Genomic DNA, 8038 nt, shown 5'->3' with positions numbered 1-8038 from the left:
CGTACATTTAAGGGCCAGCCGTGCTGCTTTTTGCGTTTTGACCGTTTACAATCCAGGGTTACTCCAAGCAGTTTAGTCACATTCATTACAAGATTTGGTTGAGGTTTATCATTTAATTAATGATTTGTTCAAAATACAATGCTTCTAGTTTTTGAAATATTTAGGACTAATTTATTTCTTGCCACCAATTCTGAAACGGACTGCAGCTCTTTGTTAAGTGTTGAAGTAATTTCACTCACTGTAGTAGCTGACGTGTAAAGTGTTGAGTCATCTGCATCTGGGTTTACTCAAATTGAAAAAAGTAAGGGGCCTAGACAGCTGCCCTGGGAAATTCCTGATTCTACCTGGATTATGTTGGAGAGGCTTCCATTAAAGAACACCCTCTGTGTTTTGTTACTTTCTATACATAATATAGCATGGGGTGTAAAGCCATAACACATACAGTGGGGAGAACAAGTATTTGATACACTGCCGATTTTGCAGGTTTTCCTACTTACAAAGCATGTAGAGGTCTGTAATGTTTATCATAGGTACACATCAACTGTGAGAGACGGAATCTATAACAAAAATCCAGAAAATCACATTGTTTGATTTTTAAGTAATTAATTTGCATTTTATTGCATGACGAGCTTCAATGCCATACAACACACCTTCTGTGGCCTCCAACTGCTCTTAAACACTAGCTTTTCAACCGTTCGCTGCCTGCACCCGCACGCCCGACTAGCATCACCACCCTGGATGGTTCCGACCTAGAATATGTGGACATCTATAAATACCTAGGTGTCTGGCTAGACTGCAAACTCTCCTTCCAGACTCATATCAAACATCTCCAATCCAAAATCAAATCTAGAGTCGACTTTCTATTTCGCAACAAAGCCTCCTTCACTCACACCGCAAAACTTACCCTAGTAAAACTGACTATCCTACCGATCCTCGACTTCGGCGATGTCATCTACAAAATAGCTTCCAATACTCTATTCAGCAAACTGGAAGCAGTTTATCACAGTGCCATCCGTTTTGTTACTAAAGCACCTTATACCACCCACCACTGCGACCTGTATGCTCTAGTCGGCTGGCCCTCACTACATGTTCGTCGCCAGACCCACTGGCTCCAGGTCATCTACAAGTCTATGCTAGATAAAGCTCCACCTTATCTCAGTTCACTGGTCACGATGGCAACACCCACCCCTAGCACACGTTCCAGCAGGTGTATCTCACTGATCATCCCTAAAGCCAAAACCTCATTTGGCCACCTTTCCTTCCAGTTCTCTGCTGCCTGCGACTGGAACGAATTGCAAAAATCTCTGAAGTTGGAGACTTTTATCTCCCTCACCAACTTTAAACATCTGCTATCTGCTAGCTGTACATAGTCCATCGGTATATAGCCCACCCAATTTACCTACCTCATCCCCATACTGTTTTTATTTTATTTACTTTTCTGCTCTTTGGCACACCAGCATCTCTACCTGCACATGTTTATCTGATCATTTATCACTCTAGTGTTAATCTGCTAAATTGTAATTATTCAATCCTATGGCCTATTTATTGCCTACCTCCTCATGCTTTTTGCACACAATGTACATAGATTATTTTTTTTTTTCTATGTTATTGACTTGTTTATTGTTTATTGTTTACTCCATGTGTAACTCTGTGTTGCTATCTGTTCACACTGCTATGCTTTATCTTGGCCAGGTCTGAGTTGCAAATGAGAACTTGTTCTCAACTAGCCTACCTGGTTAAATAAAGGTGAAAAAATAAATACAAAATTGATACATCAGAAAAGCAGAACTTAATATTTGGTACAGAAATCTTTGTTAGCAATTACAGAGATCATACGTTTCCTGTAGTTGTTGACCAGGTTTGCACACACTGCAGCAGGGATTTTGGCCCACTCCTCCATACAGACCTTCTCCAGATCCTTCAGGTTTCGGGGCTGTCGCTGGGCAATACGGACTTTCAGCTCCCTCCAAAGATTTTCTATTGGGTTCAGATCTGGAGACTGGCTAAGCCACTCCAGGACCTTGAGATGACTCTCTTACGGAGCCACTCCTTAGTTGCCCTGGCTGTGTGTTTTGGGTTGTTGTCATGCTGGAAGACCCAGCCACGACCCATCTTCAATGCTCTTACTGAGGGAAGGAGGTTGTTGGCCAAGATCTCGCGATACATGGCCCCATCCATCCTCCCCTCAATACGGTGCAGTCGTCCTGTCCCCTTTGCAGAAAAGCATCCCCAAAGAATGATGTTTCCACCTCCATGTTTCACAGTTGGGATTGTGGTCTTGGGGTTGTACTCATCCAACTTCTTCCTCCAAACACGGCGAGTGGAGTTTAGACCAAAAAGCTCTCTTTTTGTCTCATCAGACCACATGACCTTCTCCCATTCCTCCTCTGGATCATCCAGATGGTCATTGGCAAACTTCAGACGGGCCTGGACATGCACTGGCTTGATCCATGACAGCGTAGTGTGTTACTAATGGTTTTCTTTGAGACTGTGATCCCAGCTCTCTTCAGGTCATTGACCAGGTCCTGCCGTGTAGTTCTGGGCTGATCCCTCACCTTCCTCATGATCATTGATGCCCCACGAGGTGAGATCTTGCATGGAGCCCCAGACCGAGGGTGACTGACCGTCATCTTGAACTTCTTCCATTTTCTAATAATTGAGCCAAAGTTGTTGCCTTCTCACCAAGCTGCTTGCCTATTGTCCTGTAGCCCATCCCAGCCCTGTGCAGGTCTACAATTTTATCCCTGATGTCCTTACACAGCTCCCTGGTCTTCGCATTTGTGGAGAGGTTGGAGTCTGTTTGATTGAGTGTCTGGACAGGTGTCTTTTATACAGGTAACGAGTTCAAACAGGTGCAGTTAATACAGGTAATGAGTGGAGAACAGGAAGGCGTCTTAAAGAAAAACTAACAGGTCTGTGAGAGCCGGAATTCTTACTGGTTGGTAGGTGATCAAATTAGTTACTTAAAAATCATACAATGTGATTTTCTGGATTTTTGTTTTAGATTCCGTCTCTCACAGCTGAAGTGTACCTATGATAAAATTACAGACCTCTACATGCTTTGTAAGTAGGAAAACCTGCAAAATTGGCAGTGTATCAAATACTTGTTCTCCCCACTGTATGTTTTTGCAGCAGTAGACTGTGATCAATAATATCAAAAGCTGTATTGAAGTCTAAACAAAGCAGCTCATAATCTTTTTATCACTAATTTTCCTCAGCCAATCATCAGTCATTTGTGCTATGCATGTTGAATGTCTTTCGCTATAACTGTGTTGAAAGTCTGTTGTCAATCCATGACGGCGTAATGGTTTTCTTTGAGACTGTGGTCAATGCAGGGCGGCAGGGTAGCCTAGTGGTTAGAGAGTTGGACTCTAACCGGAAGGTTGCAAGTTCAAACCCCGAGCTGACAATGTACAAATCTGTCATTCTGCCCTGACCAGGCAGTTAACCCACTGTTCCTAGGCCGTCATTGAAAATAAGAATTTGCTCTTAACTGACTTGTTTAAAATGTAAAAATAGCATTGTATCTGGTCAAACAGCATTTTTTCCAAAGGGATGATCATGTTTCTGTCACTATTAATGATTCATGACTGATTCTCGCAGAAACATAGAACACACACACAGAGAGTGCAGTCGTGTGTGTAATTAGTCCACCTAGCCTGGGGCTGTATTCAATATCAGTCTAGTTTGTCTTAGCTGCTGTTTCTAATAACTCCATCCTCTGATGACTTGGGAACCTTCCCAAAACAAACCGTACGTCCCATTCCACAGCCACATTTCTGGGCCGGAGCTCAGCATTCCGAGGTCTGACAGGGTTCCGGGGTTGTGTGTTCTGATGTAACGCAGCAGAAGGTGTTGACTCAGCATTCTAAAACCAGCAATTGGAACAAAGACATATTGTCTCTGCTAGCCAACTAACATAGCTGTAGACAGGCTATCTCTGCTAGCCAGCTAACATAGCTATAAATAGGCTATCTGGTCCCTGCTAGCCAGCTAACATAGCTATAAAGAGGCTATCTAGTCTCTGGCCAAACCTACTAACACAGCTAACACCTCCTCAATGCTGGTTGACAGTACATGTACTAAATGTTGACATAGAAAATGTTGTTGTCACATATAACATATAAGTTTAAACCTAATTTAGTTGGATGGATATATTTAGCTACATCATAATACATAATTTCAGGCCAAACTCTAGTGAATTATGACATTTGTTGATGTATATGAAATTGTGAAATTATGGCATGGGGTGTCATTTTATTTTCATTGCAATTTCCTAATGGATTTTATTTTCATTGCAATTTCCTAATGGTCACTAGGGGCAATGCAATCACTTATTAACATCTAGTAGGCTCGTGTGGAGCTAGGGTGTTGGGGATGGGGTTGAGGTTGGGTGATGTTATTTGGGTTGGGGTTGGGGATGTTGTTGGGGTTGGGATTGGGGTTGGGGATGTTGTTGGGGTTGAGGATGCTGTTGGGGTTAGGGTTGGGGTTGGGGTTGAGGATGTTGTTGGGGATGGGGATGTTGTTGGGGTTGGGGATGTTGTTTGGGGTTTGGGATGTTGTTGAGGTTGGGGATGTTGTTGGGGTTGGAGATGTTGTTGGGATTGGAGATGTTGTTGGGGTTGAGGATGTTGTTGGGGTTGGGGTTGGAGATCTTGTTGGGGATAGGGATGTTGTTGGGGTTGGGGATGTTGTTGGGGTTGGGGTTGGAGATGTTGTTGGGGTTGAGGATGTTGTTGGGGTTGGAGATGTTGTTGGGGTTGGAGATGTTGTTGGGGTTGGAGATGAGGATGTTGTTGGGGTTGGGGTTGGAGATCTTGTTGGGGATAGGGATGCTGTTGGGGTTGGGGATGTTGTTGGGGTTGGGGTTGGAGATGTTGTTGGGGTTGAGGATGTTGTTGGGGGTTGGAGATCTTGTTCGGGTTGGGGATGTTGTTGGGATTGGAGATGTTGTTGGGGTTGGAGATGTTGTTGGGGTTGGGGTTGGGGGTTGGGGTTGGAGATCTTGTTGGGGATGGGGATGTTGTTGGGGTTGGGGATGTTGTTGGGGTTGGGGTTGGAGATGTTGTTGGGGTTGAGGATGTTGTTGGGGTTGGAGATCTTGTTCGGGTTGGGGATGTTGTTGGGGTTGGGGTTGGAGATGTTGTTGGGGTAGGGGATGTTGTTGGGGTTGGGGATGTTGTTGGGGTTGGAGATGTTGTTGGGGTTGGAGATGTTGTTGGGGTTGAGGATGTTGTTGGGGTTGGAGATCTTGTTCGGGTTGGGGATGTTGTTGGGGTTGGGGTTGGAGATGTTGTTGGGGTAGGGGATGTTGTTGAGGTTGGGGATGTTGTTGGGGTTGAGGATCTTGTTGGGGTTGGGGATGTTGTTGGGGTTGGGGATGTTGTTGGGATGAGATTGGGGTTGGCGTTGAGGTTGGGGATGGGGATGTTGTTGGGGTTGGGGATGTTGTTGGGGTTGGGGTTGAGGACAGGCTTAAACCATGAGCTACAGTACTGCTACAAGGATAGCGTATTCAATCCCTGTGCTAAACACTTGTTTTGTCATTTTGGTTAACCCTATCTTAACCCTTAACCCTTTACCTTAACCAATCGTAGTTAATACCTAAACTTAACTGTCAAGGTTAGTTTTGGTTTTACTTTAGCGCATCTTGATTGACAGCTATCGTGTGTGTCTGTGTGTATGTGTGTGAGCGCACTCTTGTACTAAAATCTCAATACTTCCGTCAGCTGCATAATAGATTGAGAAAGAATGAATAAAAAGTGAAAGAGAGTAACTACACACATCTTTCAAAACAAGCAGAGTGTAGGTAGTAATCAGTGTGTTGTATGTCCAACACAACTTTCCTCTTGGGGACAATAAGAGTGGATCGTATTGTATACTGTATACTGTCTGTGTCTGTGTGCCAAGGCTACAGTGTTACTTCAGGTCAGGAGAGGCTTCTCTCTCTCTCTCTGGTATCCAGAGAACCATATTACCAACAGACGGGGAGATGAGAGGTTTGCGGTTGTTGGATAAATGTCAAATATCGACCTGGGCTTGTCAGATCAAGAGACTTTACCTTCATGTATTATTTGGTGTTTTACGTTGTACATGGGGGATATTTTTGCAGAATTCTGCATGCAGAGTCTCATTTAGGTGTTTGTCCCATTTTATGAATTATTGGCTGGCGAGCGGTCCCCAGACCTTCCAACCATAAAGGGCAATGGGTTCTATAACTGATTCAAGTATTTTTAGCCAGATCCTAATTGGTATGTCAAATTTTATATTCCTTTTGATGGCATAGAATGCCCTTCTTGCCTTGTCTCTCGGATCGTTCACAGCTTTGTGGAAGTTACCTGTGGTGCTGATGTTTAGGCCAAGGTATGTATAGTTTGTTGTGTGCTCTAGGGCAACGGTGTCTAGATGGAATTTGTATTTGTGGTCCTGGCAACTGGACCTTTTTTGGAACACCATTATTTTGTTCTTACTGAGATTTACTGTCAGGGCCCAGGTCTGAAAGAATCTGTGTAGAAGATCTAGGTTCTGCTTTAGGACCTCTTTGGTTGGGGACAGAAGCAGCAGATCATCAGCAAATAGTAGACATTTGACTTCAGATTCTAGTAGGGTGAGGCTGGGTGCTGCAGAGTGTTTTATTGCCCTCGCCAATTCGTTTATATATATATATATATAATATATATATATATAAACGAATTATTGAATATCTTCAATATAAATATATATATATATATATACATTGAAGAGGGTGGGGCTTAAGCTGCATCTCTGTCGCACCCCACGGCCTTGTGGGACAAATGTGTGTTTTTTGCCAATTTTAACCGCACACTTCTTGTTTGTGTACATGGATATTATAATGGTCTATGTTTTCCCCCAACATCACTTTCCATCTATTTTAATAGCAGATCCTCATGCCAAATTGAGTCAGAAACTTTTTTGAAATCAATAAATAAATTGTTTGTCAATTAGGGTGTGCAGGGTGAATATGTGGTCTGTCGTACGGTAGTTTGGTAAACATACAATTTGACATTTGCTCATTACATTGTTTTCACTAAGGAAATGTTCGAGTCTGCTGTTAATGATAATGCAGAGGATTTTCCCAAGGTTGCTGTTGACGCATATCCCATTGTAGTTATTTGTGTCAAATTTGTCTCCACTTTTGTGGCCTGGGGTGATCAGTCCGTTTCCAAATATTGGGGAAGATGCCAGAGCTCCCTCCCACTCACACTCTGTCAATCCTCTCTCACCTCCTTTTGTCAGGTTCTCTCCTCTGCTCCTCTATTATCTTTGGTGTGAAACATCAGAGTTCAGTCTGAGGCTAAAGGCTGACATGTAAAGTCTCAGAGACACTCAGAGAGATGCCATCGCCTGCGTATGAGATGACACCCTATTCCCTACATAGTACCCTTCTTTTGAACAGAGTCCTGTTGGTTCCACCCTATTCCTTATTTATTGTGCTACCATTTACCAGAGCCCTAAAGACCCTGGCCAAAAGCAGTGCACTAAATAGGAAATAGGGTCTGATTTTGGACGTAGCCATGGGATGAATTAGAACTTGTTGTATTGAGCTGTCAATCAAACGACAACAATGCTTCGGATTAGTGGCATTTGTCAAACTTGTAACAATGTTACAATTATGTTTCTGTTGTTTTCAAATACAGGTGTTTCAACAAGTTGTCTATCATGTTATGTTACTCTGAGGCTGCGTCCCAATAGCAACCTATTCTCTATAGAGTGCGCTACTTTTGACCAGAGCCCTATGGTCCTAGAGTGACATATATAGGCAATAGGGTGGCATTTGAGATGCTGTCCGAGCCTCATAACAGACACATAACCCTCCAGAGGACTGGGGGACGAGCCTCATAACAGACACATAACCCTCCAGAGGACTGGGGGACGAGCCTCATAACAGACACATAACCCTCCAGAGGACTGGGGGACGAGCTTCAGAGGACTGGGGGACTCATAACAGACCTAACCCACCAGAGGACTGGGGGACGAGGACCTCATAACAGACACTTAACCCTCCAGAGGACTG

This window comes from Oncorhynchus tshawytscha, unplaced genomic scaffold (assembly GCF_018296145.1).
Source record: "Oncorhynchus tshawytscha isolate Ot180627B unplaced genomic scaffold, Otsh_v2.0 Un_contig_2672_pilon_pilon, whole genome shotgun sequence".
In the NCBI taxonomy this organism is placed as follows: domain Eukaryota; kingdom Metazoa; phylum Chordata; class Actinopteri; order Salmoniformes; family Salmonidae; genus Oncorhynchus; species Oncorhynchus tshawytscha.
Note: the sequence above shows the minus strand (reverse complement) of the source record.